Source organism: Pteropus vampyrus, unplaced genomic scaffold (assembly GCF_000151845.1).
Source record: "Pteropus vampyrus isolate Shadow unplaced genomic scaffold, Pvam_2.0 Scaffold106, whole genome shotgun sequence".
Taxonomy (NCBI): Eukaryota; Metazoa; Chordata; class Mammalia; order Chiroptera; family Pteropodidae; genus Pteropus; species Pteropus vampyrus.
In genome coordinates this window covers 2,206,127-2,224,786 of record NW_011888887.1, presented here as the reverse complement: position 1 = coordinate 2,224,786, position 18,660 = coordinate 2,206,127, and the positions used below count along the sequence as shown (strand labels likewise).

General features: G+C 36.9%; 1 protein-coding gene and 1 pseudogene across 1 annotated transcript in view; both read left to right on the top strand.

Annotated features, from left to right (window-relative positions):
• FBXL17 (F-box and leucine rich repeat protein 17) overlaps positions 1-18,660 on the top strand; it is a gene marked incomplete at its 5' end in the record, with an annotated part of 449,450 nt that overhangs the window by 378,033 nt on the left and 52,757 nt on the right. The gene's annotated exons all lie outside the window — the stretch shown is intronic.
• Positions 271-388, top strand: LOC111743094 (annotated as a pseudogene).

The following is an 18,660-nucleotide window of genomic DNA, read 5'->3' as shown; positions in this document are numbered from 1 at the left end:
TGAAAATAAATGCAGTGGTCAAAGTCAGACAGTTAGGAAGAGATGTATCCTGGAATAAGTCACATATTTTTAACTTTTAACACTGTCCCACACTTTGCAAAATAAAGACTAGCAAGTCGAGATGAAAACCCACAAGCAGAATCAAAGAGGTATGTAAGAAGTAAATAAATAGAATTAGAGACATTTCAAGGACTATTTTTTTAATTCTGTTTGGGGATAGGATAATGTTTAAAGTCTGTATACTTATCACAAATTCCTCTATATATTTGAGTCTACACCATGCTACCCTGAACGTGCCCGATCCCATCTGATCTCGGAAGCTAAGCAGGGTCGGGCCTGGTTAGTACTTGGATGGGAGACCACCTAGGAAGACCAGGTGCTGTAGGTGTAAAAAATAAAAAACAAAAAAATAAAGGATTGTAAGCTGACAAGGTCCTTGCAATCTGTGAGGTCAACCAAGAGTTGCCTCACCTAAAAAATAAACAAACAAACAAATAACAAAAATTCCTTGTATATTTGAAACAATTAGGGAAACAAAAAGGCATTTAAATTTTACATTTCTATGAGTTCTAGTTAACTCAATAAGAAGCCTATTAAGTCACATTATCTTAGATGTAATTTAAGTGGCTGTTTATTGTTGGTAAGTCAATAGTTGTAATGCATCTTTTCAGACTATGTGTGTGGAGTGATCGATCAGTGAGGAGTGAATTTTGAGCAGGCTGTTAAAACTGGATAGAATGGCAAATGTAGATCTCATTCTTTACCTATTGATCCTATTTCTATACCTCGGCAATGGGAATCCAAATAACAACAATCAACCATTTACAAGGCACTTCTAACACAGATTATAGTATGTCCTTAGACAGTTCAGTACCATTTCATACCTCAAATAAGAAAACTGAGACTTCTTTCAAGTAACTTGGCTAAGGTCACATTGCTGGACCTCAAACTTGCATCTTCTGATTCTAAATCCTGTTCTTTCTTTACTGCTGCCTCTTCCTGTCTTCAGATACCATTTCGTTTTCCCTCTTCACACCACTTATATCTCCATTTTCAGCTTTCGTAATAACCATTACCTTATACCCAGTTCCTAGAATTCCTAGTTTATATCCACAGTCAACATTGAACTAGACATCCTGTGTATTTCTTAACAGTCTCTTTGCTTTTGATGGTGAGAGATTTTTTCTTTTAGGCTTAGAAGTAATTTAGATTATAAATACTGTTTTAGAGATAGTTTATGAGATTTTTCCCCCCTCTGCTATTCTTTCCAGTTTCTCTTTAAATTTATTTTAACAGATATCCCTTATTTTGAAATAGATCATGTTCAATTTGAATATTTTAAGATTGCCTTTGATTCTTAAAAACCTTTTTACCATATGCTAAAAGAGAAAAAAGACTGTCTTAGTTCAATGATTTCAGATACGATAATGCTTTTAAAACAAATCAAATTTGTTTTATTAAATACATTTGGGGTTGAGAGTTCAGTAGACAACAGTCAGCACTTTATTTCAAACTGTTTAATGGAATTGCATAAAACAGATCAAGTAGTAGCAAGAGCACTCTCCTATCTTCACAGTAATTCCACCTGCTGCTAGCCACATGGCGGTCATTAAAATATCCCATTTCATTGTAATCATAGAGAGTTTTAAACATAAACATATTCCTTAAAGGTAGTCCTTTAAGAAAAACTAGTATTAGCTAATATTACTATTCAAAAGATAGATTGTACCAAAGAGAATATTCCATTAGATGTTTCATAAAGTCATAAAATAAACTGTCTATTCTCATGAACAATTCATTGAGTGAAAATTTACTGATGCTTATGAGATGCCAGGTCATGTGCAAAGTGCTGAAGGAAACATTAAAAAGTGCTGGATAAAAATCCTTCTGCTAAGGAGAAAAGACTAGACCAGTGTCTTTCAACATCTTTGCCTCTTTCCATTAACATCGAATTCACCTGCAGAATTTGTTAAAACTGCAGATTCCTGGACCTCACCTCAGACCTACCCAATCATAATCTGCAGTTAGGATCCAGGAATCTGCACCTTTAAATAAGTTATCCAGTGATTTTGTGGTTCATTAGTTTGAGAGGCACCTGTATTGCAAGAAGACAGATACAAAAAGAAATAAGTGTATCACCAAGTGATTATAATTCTAATAGAACTGTCATTGATAAATACTTTATTTAAATTTGTATTTCTAATGAATGTAAAATGTGACTATGTGACCTATCATATGGAGTGAACACATGGATAATTTATCTAAAATTCCATGCCTAAGGTGCCTTTAAATTTTAACAGAAATTAATTAAACATATTGTTCTAGAGATTCTTTATGTCTTGAACTAGAAATGTCAGAATGAAGTCATGTTTACAAGGAGTAGGAGTAAATCTGCCATGCAACAAAGTAGAAAGATACCTGTTTAAATTACTCAATTAAAAAAATTCTCTGTAACATGAATAACTCAAAAATGCTGAAGAAGTCTTGGCTTCTTATACGCTTCATAGCAAAAGCAATATCAAGTGACTTTACTTGAGGTCAGCACTACTGCCTGGTCTGTTTAGATGTGCAACTGGCAGAGTCTCAGAAGTGTCAACTGCTCAGCTCAACCAAAAGTGGTAGTTCACAAAGACTAGCTATATAGTCTGTATAAATAGTCCCAAGGAAAATGTCCTTATTTACTTTTTACCCAGCACTACAAAATGATAAATAGAACTAAATTCTAAAAAATGCTTGAACAATCAATAGGAAATGTCAAGGTAGAAAATATTGACAAGCTAGTATAAATAAAGCTTTTTAAAACAAGGATATAGCTTTCCAATATTTATTAATAAGGTACTAATTCCTATAAACCAATCACTTTTTATGGATAAGCATGCAGTAACAGTTTGTGCTATAGGTCATAATTATATGTAAATAGGTAACACAGTGAAGTGAAATATAAACGAACTTTAGGATGTTGCTAGACTCCTATTCACCTCACTTCCTTCTTTGTATTTATTCATTTAACGAATACTCGTTAAGTGGCAATGCCAGACACTGTCTTAGGCACTGGGACTGCAGCCTGGAATAAGCTTGCATAATCACGTATACCACTTGGGGTTTGTATGCTAGTTTGTATGCTAGTCCACAAAAACATGAATCAACCAAGAAATAAAATAGTTCTTAAGGGAATTTACAAGATTCTGTGACAGAAAATAGTGTGGGGGTCCAACTTTTTGCAGAATTATCAGAAGGGCTACTCTTAGAAGGAAATATCTAAGCCCCAAACTGAAAGATGAGAAGGAGCCAGGCACAAGAAGAGTTGCATGAAGAAACTGAGGAAACGAAAGCCACAAAGGCCCTGCACGGAAGAGTTTGGTAAGTCGAAGGAACTGATGAAAGACCAACACGACCTGAATGACAGGAAGAATGCACAAGAAGTCAGATACGTGAACTGTCCTATGTAGGCAGTGGTGATGCACTTGGCCTTTATTCTAAATGCAGCGGGAAGCCACTGAAGAGTATTATTCAGAGAAATGTGATCAGAACTACTGTTGAAATATTTTACTTTGGCTGTTGTATACAGAGTAGATTGGAGTGGGGGACGGGGTGGAAAGATGACTAGTTGGACTATCTCTGTGGTCTGAGGAGAGATGATGGTGGCCATTGGAGGGGTCAAAAGTGAACAGATTCAAGGTATATTTTGGAGGCAGAATGAATAGACTTTGCTGATGCATTGAATTTTCTTTTGGAATTTACATGAAGTTGTTAGAGCATTATTTTCAGAAAGAATATGGTATATAAGTCCAAACTTTATAGGTTTAGAAATGTAAGGGAATAGGTAAGAAAATGTTCACAGCTGCTACCTCCCAGATCCCATTCCCCTTCTCCATCCTGGATTCTGTCCTCTTTAGGGAGATCATCACAGAAACACTTTGCCTTTGTGTACACAGGTAGGGGAAGAGAAGGAGCAGTCACTCTCCTACAGCCTTTCTCTCTTTGATTCCTCCCACAAAGAACTGTAAGCATTATGGGGTCCTGTAATTATATCAGCAAATGGTTCTTGGAAGCATTATGTTTTATAAGTATATAGTTCCAACTCCTATTTTTGTCTTCTACACCATGTTCATATTTTCAATAAATCAACATTTTAGATTGAGAGTAAAATCCAAGAAAATCTACTGAAGCATTTAGAAACTCTAAAATCAGAAATATATATGTGTGTATATTTAAAATAGTTTCATTTTTACTAGAGTACACTTATATACCCTATCATAGTTAAATATTGTTTTTATAATAATTTAATATGTTTTCCCACTAAGTAGTAGTAAAAGTAATTTTAGAGCATTTAGGTTAATTTATCAGATTTAATAATGCCAAACAAATGGGACTCATTTTAAGTAATGAGACTAGAGTAGGAAAAGAAGCATCAAGAAAAATCGGAAACCACAGCATAATTAGATTTAGGCTTTCAAAAGCATTTGTCTCCATTTCCTCCACCCCACCCCAAAGGAAATAACAGAACAAGCCATTTAAAAATGAATTCTTCTCTGAAGACTTTCCCTATTGTGTCTGTTTAGTCGTCACAGTTTTCAATATTGACAGTGAGTTTCTTTTCACCACCAATATGGCAAGTTCTTTTGAGTTAGAAAGAGATTTCACCTTTCATTGCCTTGTGTTATTTCCCCTCTACTGAACTATGTAAAGAAAGGTAAATGGTAAAATGGCAGTGTATGAGATGGAGAGCCTTAGGTTTTTCACTCTCACACAAGGAGATTTTTTTTTTTCCTTCTGGTGTCAGTGTACATTTTTTAAAAAATCTGCTTTAGCAAGAAACTCTTCTTCCAGAGAGGTAATTAGGAAATATATAACTTCTTCTTTAAGAGCATGTTTTCTACAAATGGTTGCATGCTCTTGCAGTGATGCCTGCATAATCGTAGGCAGGCCCATAGCTAAATAACAGACCAGAGAACCTTACTCAGAAGATTAGGCATACGTGCCTTTTGCTCTTACAGTCATAATATGTTAGGTATTAATCCAGTTAAAAGCACTGCTTCTTTCTCTTTAGGCTCTGTCCACCCCATAAAATAAAAGTTTGAAACTACTGACCAGTAAACTAAATGGGCAAACTGCATGCCTTCTTTAAATCTGAGCATATAAGATCATTTATAATTAGTAGTAACTGTTGGGTTTCTGTATGTAAAACTAAAATGCAATATTATTTCTAAATGCAATATAGGAATATCTAGTTAATATTTTGGGAAGTTCATCTTTGCCAACTTTCTAAAAAATCACAGTAGCTTTTTGTCTCTTAGAATGAATCCTAGAGCCAAACTCTCTTAAGTAAATAAAGGTTTAAAAGAATAAATGTTTCACAACTAAGGGTGTGATGGATTGCTACTGTATATGTATTTTCCTGCAAAGCTAGTCAAAGGCTTTTCTTCCCCCCACTACCTCTTTAATCTTAGTGAAAAGCTTTCCTTAGAGCTTGAGCAGGCCCCCTAGGAGCCCTATTTTCTCTTTATATGTTTCTACATGCTGCTTGTCTTTACCAGTTTATAAGATATACTCACGTTTCCTATACCAGTGTTCAAAGAGCAATCGTATTTTCTCATATTAATTATTGTTTAGAATTTCCTTTGTTGTGGTTTAAAGGAACTATCCAAGAACCTCTTTTCCCCGGGCAGCCTTAATATTTTTAAAGGCGCCATAGATGGATGGTAAGAAATTAATCACTTTATAATACCACTTGCCATCCTTAAAATATTTGGATATTTAATCTCTAAATGCCAAACGAGGTCAGTTATGAGGACAGGTGAATTTAAAAGAGTAATTGCTAACATGATATGAAAAAAAAAAGTCCTGTGCAACCTCCTTCATTCTTGCTCTCCTTAACTTCTTGAAATACATGTAGAGTACCAATCAGCACATGTCAAGAAAAAGGGTTGGTTATGTTGAGTGTCAATTTATCATCATCATTTTTTTTAATTGAGAGTTTTTTCCCAAAAAACGAATACTTCTTTGAAATTGAAGAACCTTTTTTTCAGAAGAAAAATACTGTGTTAGTGAAAAATATAACCTTGTGATAGATAATATGCTCTTTTATATTCAGTTTTATTTACTAGAGAACCATTATGTGTTTACAGTTGAAGTCTTATGAGAGCTTATTAATTGGAAAAATTCTTTTATGTATGTTTTGTTTTTCACATTTGGCTCATAATCTTTTATATAAAAGGAAGCGATTGTTCTTAGTTATTGGGCAGATGGGATGCTCAAGAATCAAAGACTTTAAAGCTTTCTAAAGGGCCTTAAATACTCGCTTGCTTCTCTTCAAAATCTGGTTAATATAACTCTGGAGTAGGAGTTGCCATTGCATTTTTTTTCCTCGTATGGCAGATCGCCTACAGCATGCAAGGTGGCTCTGAGCTGTTATTTAAATATTGTTATTATGTAGTTGCAGTTTTTATTATTAAAAGCTGTTTGTTACTTACAGCATGTCACTCTGTCATGGCTAGTTAACCAAAATAGATTAACTTTAACATTTTAAATATTTGAAGAGAACTTGATTTAGCGTTTATTTTTCTATTTAGTGTTTTTTATGAAAAGTCATAGGACTTTAGGGGCATCATTTTAATAACCATTAAGATCTAGTCTATGGACGAGATGTTAAGTTTAGCATGTTTTTTAATTCCTCATTCACCTGTGCAATTTACACTTATTGTTTTTAGATGCATCATTTATTGTTTTATGTTTTTACATGTTTAATCAGTAATTTTATTGTGCTTTGTTTTTAGACAAAACTTATGTCGGTAGTTCAACAACAACAAAAAATAGATTTCCGGTTCATGCACCAGCAAAATCCTTAACTTAGAGAAGTCAAATACAGATAGCTAAAAAATGTGCACTAGTAACTAAAAAAAGAAAAATGTTTTTCTTGAGGTGCTAAATGTTCCTAATTTATTTTGAAGCAGAAAATAAATATTGCCACTAGTACCCTCTGTACTTGCTTCCCTTCATATTACTATCTTTTTAATGCTAATGACAATGATAATGATAATAATAAAGGAGATTTACTTCTTCACCTAGCTCAGGCAGACTAGTTATTCTGCCTTCCTAACTTTTGACCCGAGAAACAACTGTTAGGCAAGTAAGACATTTACCAGAGATCGCAACACATTTTAATTACCAATTAAACATTAGAATACACAAGGTAGACACATGAATTGACTTATACAGGAGATGCAGGGAGAAAGATTAGGGAAAGGATGTGGGTAGCCCAAAGAATTATGACTAGTATAATCAGTAAATGAAAATGCAAGTAATACAGATTTGTGTGTGTGTGTGTGTGTGTGTGTGTGTGTGTGTGTGAGAGAGAGAGAGAGAGAGAGAGAGAGAGAGAGAGAGAGACAGAGACAGAGAGAGAGAGAGAGAGAACAACAACTATGTTAGCAACCCCACATATTACTTAATCTGTCTGCAAGCCCAGAGCAAATAAATATTCATTAAGCAGGCTCCCCACTCCTCTTCCTCATGTAGGTCATCCTTTAGTTTAGTGCAAGGTTAAGAGTTTGACCTCTAGAATCAGCCCTGCCATTTACAGCTGCAGAACCATCATCAAGATACGTACCCTTTCTAAGTCACTAAACATCATCTGTAAAATTGGATTTATGCAACAGGTATTCGATGAGTGTCTTATGTGTTTTAGGTACTATTCCAGGAGCTGAGGCTTAGCAGTGAACCAAATAAAGTCTATGCCTGCCATGGTATCTACCTCACAAGGCTGTTGAGTCAACAGGATACAAGGTTTGGCACAGTACGTGATAGAGGATGTGCTCAGTCAATGTTAGTTGCTATCTTCTTCATTATCAATGCCATATGTTGTGTACAAAGCACTGCATTAGGTGTTATAAAATGCAAAAAAAAAAAAGGTCTTGTACTCTATTTTTTAGCATTGTTTCTTTGCATATTTAAGATATAGATTTCTTTAGGTTATAATTCCTGAGAATAGACTCTGAGGCAAGGCTTTGAATGCAAGTAGTTTGTTTAGAGGATTATCCCAAGAAACACTAGGAAGAGAGTGGAGGTGGAAAAGTGGGCAGGAAAAGAAAGCCATTAGTGGCTACATCAAGGAACACATTACTACAGTATGCAGCTAGGGCACAAGGGCTCAATCCCACCCAGGAGTCTCTAGAAGATGACATAGAGCTTCCTGTGAGTTGTCTCCCCAAGGAGAAAAGAAACTGGAGTATTTATCTACCATTTCTTTTCTGTCATTGGCCAAGGGCTCCTTCTGGGGAGTTAATTCCATGGCATTTCCAACAAGCACCGTATGCAACCTCGGCGTGCTCCAGGGCCAGAGAGCCCTCTCCGTGAAGTCACGGGTGCTTGCAACAAGGAAGCTGTTGGCCTTTTCAAACATAGTGATTATTAAAGAGATATGGGAGGGCACCAGTAGCATTTGCTACATCGATCTTCACCCCAAAACTACAACATAAGGCTGTATGTGGCAAGGACAAAATACATAGAAACATAAGAGGAGTGTACAAACGCTGGATCTATCATTCTTTTTTAAGAATAAGGGTTAGAACATTAGTATGGAAACACAGCTCCTGACTTACATAAAGGAAACATACTTGAGAATTTTTCTTTCTAAAAGCATCACAAGTTATTGTTTGGCAATGAGGAATATTTCGGAATGGTCACCACTTTTTGATCAGCTCTTTTATCAAATTAGAACTTAATTATGTAACATCTATATGAAAAATCAATCCTTTTTTTCCCCTTAGTTGCTGAAGCACTTGGACACTCCAAAGTAAATTGAATCTTTACATCAATTTTCCAGGAAAAGAAACAATAATATCTTTGTCCTTGAGGTTCCACTTGACAGGGTCAAAGCAATTCTCTCATTGTATTATATCATAACACAAATCGGAAAATGCAAAGATTTCAGAATTGCTCTATTTCATATATGATCTTCTTAGCTTGCCTCTGAAGCTGAGCAAGGGTGTTATTAGGCACAAGAAATTTTGTTGAATTCTTAAATTGGTCTCAAGAATTTTGTGATGGGTGGCTTACTCAATTTAAAACATCATATGGTGAAATTGCTTTTAGGTTAAAAGGAGGGTTCCTCAGATTCTTTTTAGAGCAGATCCTTTCAATTACTTGGTTAAGTTCAGAGTTGCTAAATGGTAAAGTGTAGAGGCTCTGTGTTCGTTGGTGGTGAAAATGATAAAATGAGAGTTCTAGGAGGAGAAAAAGAGCAACTTCAAGGCCAAACTTGAAAGTTTTACAGAGGTTTAGTACTGGCCCGACCACTTATTTTTCTTTTTTCAACCCTGCTTATTCTGAATAATCTAAACCTTAATTAATGATTATTAATTTGACATGAAGCTCTATGCAAATGCCCAGATACCATCTGGAGTATTTTACCCAGTTACATGTAATAAATATTTCTCTAATAAGACTTCTTGTACCCAATTAGGAATATATGTGGCTCTCTGCCATGAAGCTTAGCTTTTAGTGGAATTTAAACCACGTAAATGCTGACAAATAAAAAGATATTTTATGTACTTCATATTTTTGGTGTTTTTTGATGAAGGCTACAAACAGGTCTCAGAGGCACACTCTCTCAAAAGTCAAGTGTCACTGAAGCTCAGATGTCACCTCCACAGGTAGAACTTCTCTGATTACTTCATCTGAAATAATCCCCCTTCCTTACCTCTCACCTTTATCATGTCATCCTGTTTCATTTTCTTCAGCACATTCATCACTATCTTGTGTTCTTTATTTATTCTTTTTCCTTTGTTTGTATGTTTGTCTGACTTTGCCCATTGGAATGTTACTGCCGTGGAGGAAAAGAATTTATCTGTCTTATTCATTGTTATATCGCAATGTCAAGGACAGTGCTTCCCACAAAGTGGGCGCTCAATAAATTTTTGTTGAATGAATCAATGAAAGAATGGATATTAAGATCTTATGTCCTTGAAAATAAATGTAGCATATCAAGTACCTTAGTGTTTTAGGGAAGGAACTTTAACTCTTTCTAACTTAAAAAATGCATTTTTATTTCATTGCAGCAATAATATAAAAGTCTGGGAAAGAGGCAACCTCTCATGAATAGAAGCTGAGCTGTTGGCCACAGATTTTCTGACAAGGAAGCACTAGAATGGCCAGGAGCAGACAGTCTTGGTCGGTGTGCCAGGCAGCTGTGAAACTGTACTAGTGAAGTACTGGGGAATTAGGACAACATGAATCAGCCCAGAAACAGGAGAAATCAAAGGCTCAGTAAATCCCCACTTTCTCATGGCTCAGGCATCCCAGCCATTCCCCGGTTTCAGGATCTACTGAGCAAGACCAGGAATAAGATGAACATGCCATTATAGGCCACCAGATAAAAGCACAGGCTAAACGTATTCAAGATACGCACACCAAGGGACTTCAGAGTAATTCAGTCTGTGTTTTCCTGAAATGATAGGTCATTTGTTCTTTTAGCAAATATTTATCAAGCACTTTGGTGCACTAACACTAGACTCCAGTCTCACCCCTTCCTTCTCCTCCTACCCCCACTACCCTTGCATACCCATTACTACAGAGTCATGCTTTTTTGGATTTTATTATTTATTAACCTTTCATGTAAAATTTGATTTGGAAAAAAGGCTTAACCACTACAAGCCCAGCAAGCTGCCTCTGCACACCTTATGAACACTAGCAGGGAGCGCTTTAGGTACTAGACAGATACACCTATTCTAAAACACAGAATGAATGCCTTACGTCCTACCGGAGTAATCCTTTAAGCCCTCAAGAAGTTGGGAAGACTCCAAGCTTATTTTCAAAATGGCACCATTTACATTCAGCTCCCCCCAACCCCCGCCCCGCCCTTTTTTTTAAGGTGGCAGATGACCCTGCGCCTTTTTGGTAATTGGGATTGAAAGTTTGGTTTTCTCTTGTTACATTAAGCTGATTCTGGCTTCTTATTTTACTGAGTATGAAAAAGCTGGGCTTTGGGGATTGCTCTGTTATATTTCAGAAGATGTGAGAGTGACAGGAAGTTTTATTTTAAAACACTACCATGATCCATGTACTTACCGACAGAAAATGTTGGTTTAAAAACATAAAAGACAATGTCAATCTTAAAGAAATTGGGTGCAGCCAGACTGTTAAAAAGAGAAGTCAATTATTGAAGATATCTCATCCTCATTCATTGAGCTCTCAGGGAGAGTTTTATTAACCTACTGTGTTTTCAGGGTCTATATAGTCTTCTGCTCAGTGGGCCATTACCCAGTGGGATTGAACTGAGTGAGATACTTGCATAGAGTCACCATCTTCTTAACCATAATGAAAACTATATCATATTGCCTTTTGAATCTGTTTGAAGGGAGAAATATTTTTAGGGAAAGAAAAAAAGATAATTGAAAAGCTCTGTATTCATCTTTCTGTGCCCTAGGACATTGATTTTTCAGACGTAATGTATTACATGGTGAAATAGTCCCGTGGACCTTCATACATATTAGTGACTCCAGTGCCTACAGCACACATTGCAAACCTTCCACATTCAGAGATTCAGTGTGCCTTGTGGTATTTCTGTCTGACCTCAATCCATTTTGGAAAGAAAATGTTTCATACACTAAGGGAAAGTAGGTCTTATAGGCCTCTCTCTGGCTTTCCTGCCATCACTTGGTACCTATGTAGGGAAGCCAGTGACAGACATCCTTGTTCAAAATCTGGTGATACCCAGATCCCTGCCACGAACTTCAGGATCCATGTTTCACTCGGCTGGCTCCCAGCAGTTTTGTCCTACCTGCGTGGTGACAAAGAAATGTGAACTTTATATTCAGCAGATGCTCCATAGATATTGAAATTGAATTGAATCAGACTCAGTAAATCTGAGCCAAATCAGGTTTGAGTTATATGACTGTATCTTTCCAGGAAAGCAAGAAATGGAGTGGGGAGCAGCAGTGATAGACGAAAGAGAGAGAGAAATCGAGTCTTTTTCAATTTCAGACACAGGAGGCCCATGCAAAAAAAAAGAGGAGAGATTTTCTCTATGTAGAGATTGAGGAGGAGTTTCTCCCTCCCCTATCCTAGGTGTGACTGTTCCTGGCTAAATCTGTGGCCCATGCATGGTTTCTGTTACCAAGCACTTCTCTTCTGATCTGACCTCTCAGTTGCCCTGCTTCCGGGCTAATATCGGGGATGTGAGGCAGTGCTGGATCATAGGAGACTGCACCAGCCACCTTGATTCCTCACCAGCGAAGCATAAGTGTCGGTCTGTTCACCCTGGCAGCTCTCATTGCCCTGTCCTGGTTTTCGATATCCATAACAACAGCTCGCTTGGGTTTAACTTTCCAGGTTCTATATGGAGTTGTGTTTTGTATAATAAATAAGAAATTTGGGCTTGCTGCCTCCATTTTCTCCAATCCTTTCTATGGCCAGCCCCTCCCTTTATTCCAACCCACCGGCTATGCCTTGCCCTTTGCCACACTGCTTTCTGCTTCTCAACTGTATTACTTTGAACTAATCGATACCAAGTTTGGAGTTACTGTATATATCTTATGACCGTATATGAAAATATGTGGAATGTATGGGGATGTATGCGAGTGTGGGAATGCAGCATACATGCCCATCTACTGCCCTCTGCATTGTATGTGGTACATAAAAGGGCAGTGGAAAGCAAATCAAATTCCATGTCTAAAGCAAGGACACTGTGGTAAAAATTTGAAATTTTAATCCAAAGTTGGCAGTAAATGGTTAGAATTTTCTAAAACTAGTACCCTATCTCCTAACACTTTACACTAAAACCCTACCAAAGGATACTCTGAACCGAAATCTGAGGAAGGTTTCAATTTATCATTAATGATAGAAAGCTCCTCAGACCTTACCAGAGCTCTCGTGACTATTTATTAGTAAATAATATTGTTATAAATGGCTTTCTCCCTAAAAAATGTACCCTAACCTCAAATAACTATAGACTTGCACACTTTTTGAAAAAAATGGGTTGTTCTTAAAGCAGAATAAAAGAAAAAAGTCTTTACCAACTATGTTTTTCTTTTTTCTTTTTATGTATTTCACATGTAAATGTTTTTTTAAAGTTCCCTTTAGATTCCTGCAGCATTAAGTTTAAACACTATTGCACTTGGTAACTTTAGCACACATTTTCTTTTACAACTAGTATGATGAAAAGAACTCAGAGATGTTCAAACTTACAGAATTTCTGAATAACCTTCGTGGACTATAATATGTCATTGTGCTAAGAACGTGTGAATAATTAATTTTTTGACAAGGTTGGAAGTAAAAATTCAGTGACCACTTCCCTTATTCCCATTTAAATCTGAAACCTTCTATTCAAATTGTGTCTTGCCAGATTAACAATATAATGCTGTTTTTACTTCGTTTATTATAGTCAAGCAATGTTCATTTTAAAATATTTTCTCCTTTGAATATTCATGTGGCTATATCCTGTGGCTTTGTGGTATATATAATAGCACATATTTTTTCAACATGGAATAAAGAAGTGCTATGAAAATAGAAACGAATTGTATTTTGTGCTCCTGACATGAGCAACTTAGTTCCTAGTGGGATTGTGGAGCACTTTTCATGGTTTTTAAAGGAAAGCAGGAACTTGTAGTAGTGACAAAATTACACCGTGGAGACCTCTTAAACACTTAGCCTAGGTGAACATTAAACCTATCTCTTCAATAGGTTTATTACAGGATTAGGCACTTTCTGGAGATTCACTCTGCCTTTGGCATTGAAGTAAATTTGGTTTCTCCTAGATTTTTAAAAGGTGCTATATAAAAGTCATTCATTTTTCTCAAAACTTCATTTCAGATTTTGGGGTATAGATTTTTTCATATCTTAGCCATCACCCCATTGTTGCTTAAAGTTGACCATCTAAAAAAAAAATCTCAGATTGATATTGAACTAGGTTGTTCCAATCCTTTGTAGTAATTCATATTCGCCCAAAATTATGTTAACTCTTTATGGCCACCAGAATTTTGCTGATTAAGTACAAAGTCAGCGCTGCTAAGACTTGTGAGCCATATGTTAAGATTCACATGCACAGTTTCAGTATGAAGATGACAGGTCCAGTCACTTCAATTCCCAATTTGCAAATTTGTCAAAAAAGAAAATATGTCATTTTGAAATAGCTAGTGACCGAAGAAGAGTCACAACACTAAATAATTTTGCTGTTTTGGCTTAAGTTTGGAGTATGCATTTTGCAACCGTGGTGTAAAACAAGATTTTAAAAGGTTATTTGGTTGCACTATCTAGCCATCATTCAATTTATTCTTTAAATATTTATTGTACAGTGTATCACAGGCATTATTCTAGGCGCTGGAGATAAAGCAGTGAAGAAAACAGGGAAAAATCTTTTCCTTTGGGGGCTTTACATTCTGATGTAAATAAATAAGTAAAATCAGCTAAGTGGGATAGAGACAAATAAGGCAGGGTAGCAGGATGAGGAGAGGACAGGAGGCAGTGTCATTTTAAGAAAAGGAGTGAGGATGCCTCACTGAGAAGGGAACTCTAAAAGAAAGATCTGAAGACAGTGAAATGATGAGCCATGAAGATTTGGAGGGTTACGCACACCAGGTGCAAAGGCCATGAGACAGGAGGATGGTTCGTTTGTTGGAAAAACAGGGATGGGAGCAGTGTGGCTGGAGTGGAGTGAGCAAGAGCAGAGAAATAAGAGATAAGACCTAGCAGTAAAAGGGGCAGAGCTTGTAAAACCTTTGTGGCATTTCTCTGAGTGAGGTGAGAACCCACAGATGGCTCACGTGTGGAGGTGATTCACTTTAAAAGGATCCCTTTGGCTGTCCATGAGAATAGATTCTAGGGAGACAAAGGCAGATGGAGAGCTAACAGGAGGCTGTTGGCCACCATCGGTAGTCCAGGCAGGAGAGGAAGTTGGCTTGGACCCCAATGGTAGCAGAGGAGTTGGGAAGAAGCCGAGGATTCTGAACCAATGGAATGCAGAGCCAACAGGACTTGCTAACAGGGTGGGTGTACATGTGAGAGGAAGAGAGGAGTCAAGACTGCCGAAGTTAGAGGCTCCATTAGTTGTTATGTAGTTGCCAAAACAAGGACCTTACATATTCTTTTTCTTTATGAAAAAAACATATCTGTTTCTGTCTGTAAAAAGAACAACATGATACAAATAGTACTTGTTGTAAACAAAGTTTTACTGTGGTATAACATAAAATAGAGATGCTACTTGAAAATTAAGTTACCAAATGCCCATGTTCTGTAATACACCTCCTCCTCCAAAAGTACAATCCACAAATAATGCAAGTGGGTGGGGGTGGGGGTGTCAAGTTTGAAATATAAGCAGAACAAAAACAAGAGCTCATGCATGAGTTTCCTGGATCAGGAGACAAAATCCAGAGGATGGCTGAGCAAAAATTGATTGGTATAGTTACTCACTCAGCCAGGCTAAGCACTGGGACTCAGTGAAGGAATATGACACATTCCTGGTCTTTGAGGAGCTTAAAACGTAGTAAAAGCACCCTGCTCCCACTGTAACTCAGTGGAGCACTAGGATTTTATTTATACCATTTACAGAGATGTCAGTGATGTAACAGTAGTTAATGTCAGTAATTTCAACTATAGATATATTAAATGTAGACCTATGAAGATAAATAGTTCCACGTACATTTTTTATGCATACATAGACCAGCACTATAGGTATGTGAATGCAAACATCCATATTCTTGTTCCAGATTTTCGTATTCAGAAATTGCTTGGCTACTGTGATCAGGAAGAGCAGTAGTAAACTAAGAGTTCATATAAGCTACTCAAAGTTTTCTGTCCACAAAAAAGTTCCATTTGGAAGTTAGTACCCAAATTAATGAGAAGATACTGATCCAGATTCCTTTTAAACATCTTAGGCATTGAGTAGCAGGGTACTGAGACGTGCAGGAGTCCCCCGCCAGCTCTGAAAGGTGCCCCTGCCCAGGTTACAACTGTCCAAGGAGGTTGGAGAGCAGTTGTGTGCAGACTCTCTGCATCATGTCTGGCGTTGCCATAGTGAGGGCTCCCCGCACCAAGGGAGATCTGCCTCTCCTGCAGAGCAGGCCCCCATTGCATCCGCTCTTCTCCCCCCAGGGAGCTGAGGGAGCAGCTTGCTTTCTTGTGTCAGCAGATCTGCCTTTATCCTCAGCAAAGAATGAGGGGATGTTAACCTGGCAGACCAAAGTGAGGAAGGTAGAATAAGACCTTAACTCCTCAGTAATGTTTCTATGATCCTGTACTAAAATGAAATAAACATTTAAACATTTAAACATTATGTGCCCAGTGGAAGGTAAATAATAATCTACTTGTTTCTGGATTACTCTTGTGAAATTTTACTTCTGTTTAACTCATATAAGTTCCTGAGTTGTTTTTTCCCTTCCCCCATCCCCTCCTAATTCTAAGCTGCCTTTAACTTGTTTGGGAATAAACCAAAATGAAACAAAATCACACATTCTAAATTGAGCACTTAAAACGGAACTGAGTTCATTGATTAAATATGAAAGGGAGCATCTTTAGCAAAATGAAAGCCAAGCTTTTAAATCTTCACTGAACATTGGTTAATCTTAAACCGTCTTGGCATTAGTTTCTTCATACAATTTTGCATATCAGGTGTTTACAGACTAAAAAGTAGAAGAGCTCCGAGTACACTATGTCATTTAATGTCAGCGAGCTAACCCTGTTTATTCGGCTCTGCGCTTAGCAATTGAAATAATCTACATAAAAGTGCTCAGTATGCTACAATTAAGAAGCATGCTTGTGGAAGGCACACTCTTCGTTCATTTTTTAAAAAGACCATCTGTTTCTTGGTATGCTACTTGTGCAGGTTTTCCTTTCATCTTTCACCTTCTTTCAAAAAAATCCACAGCTTTCTAAAGCTTTTGATATTTTTTCGTTCTTAGGTTTTATAGAATGCTCATTCTCTGGAGTTACAGCTGTGGTTTTAACAGCATCCTCACAAATCGTTTTACACCCTCAGATATCTTAGAAATTAGAATAGGAAAGTAGGGGATCTCCCTCCCTGACACATGCACATCCTGTGTTTGTTCCCTTACAGAGAGCTGGCAATTCCTGTCAGCAACCAGTAATAATAGTTGTTAATGGTGATGGTGGTGGTAGTCGTCATCATCTATTAATATCTGCAAGTTAACGGGGTAAAATATATTTAAGGTTTGTGTATTCAAAAAAACTTTTACTTGTTTGAAGCGCCCTTAGGAAAAAAATAGAAATGCCCTGAGAGACTATGAAATAGGAATCCTAAATAGGATCCTTGGACCCAAAGTTTCTATGTCTTAGAGACACACCTTTGATTATGCTCAAAGACTACATTTTTAGCATGTTGAAAAAAATGGTTTCTCAAACATTCTGAGTATTTTTAAATTCAGAAAACAAACTTCTTTATCCACATACGTTTGAGGCATTTTCTCATTCAGTCTGTTCCGAAGGTGAAGGATGTACATTATTTTGTGGGAAACGAACAGGATAAAGGGAAGAGGTAAAATATTCTTTAGTTAAATAGCACATTTTATGTCCAGCAGCCACAGGAAATGACATGGCTTATTTAAGAAGTTTATTTTCTCATATAAGAAAGAAGAAAGTTGTTCCTATGTCTGTGCTCTGGAAGAAAAACAGCAAATTTTAGAAGTGACTTCACTTAAAATGATTAAACATAATGCTTATTTATTGTTGAATTTCTTGGAGGAAAGAACAGTCTTGTCAGAAATTGTATACTCCCAAATCTTTTTATTTGGTGTCATTTTATCTGGTAAAACTACATTTTAAAAAGGTACTCAGGAAGTAATACAGCTTTAAGGAAATTTACAATGTCAGAAAAGAGACTGGAGTAGATGGGATAACCCTCTCCAACCCTGTGCTCACCTAGGATGTGGATCAAGTGGATTTCTTTCAGTGACTTTAGCCACAGCTGAGAGCCTTCCCAATCTCTGTTGTACATTTTGTTTTAGACTTTAAAAGTATGACCTTAAAACATGTTTAGGTGGTCTTGTATTTTATAAAACCTTGTGAAAACAAGGGATTGATTATTATAGTCTCAAACCACCTAGTCTTTATTGAATAAATATGGACATAATTCCTGAGATCTAGATCTTGTGTTTACTGCCCTATCTATACTACTCAGCAGGGCTTAGGTGAGGTCTGCACTACACCTAAGATGATCTTTAAGCCACCAGTTTAGAGTCTTATTAGACTGCCCCATCACAAGAAGAAAAATCTATTGTCTGGAGTAAAGAAAGTGTTAAATGAGTCTTTATATAGTAAGAGAAAATAATCTGCAAAACGATGAGGCGAGAAGTCCAGAGGTGCCTATTGGTGAGCGTGGAGATATGGCACCGAGTCCTTTGTCTGCTGGCAGATGTGTAAAGTTCTTTGAACCAATAGATGTCAGCCTGATTGAACACAGACGGGAGACAGCAGGAACTAGCAATAGCAATGAAATATTTGGGAAGTCAAGTATAGATTAAGGTATTTGGTTCTAGCAGTTGAACAAGGCAGCAGACAGGGCTACAGTAAAACACAGCTCTCTTGTTTAGCTATTGATTTATTATAAGTACCAAAATTACTTTTATTTTTACATGCAAAAAGGTACATTCAGATTCTAAAATTATATGTCCCAAGACTAGATTACGCAAGAACAATGTGGCTCACTGTAAA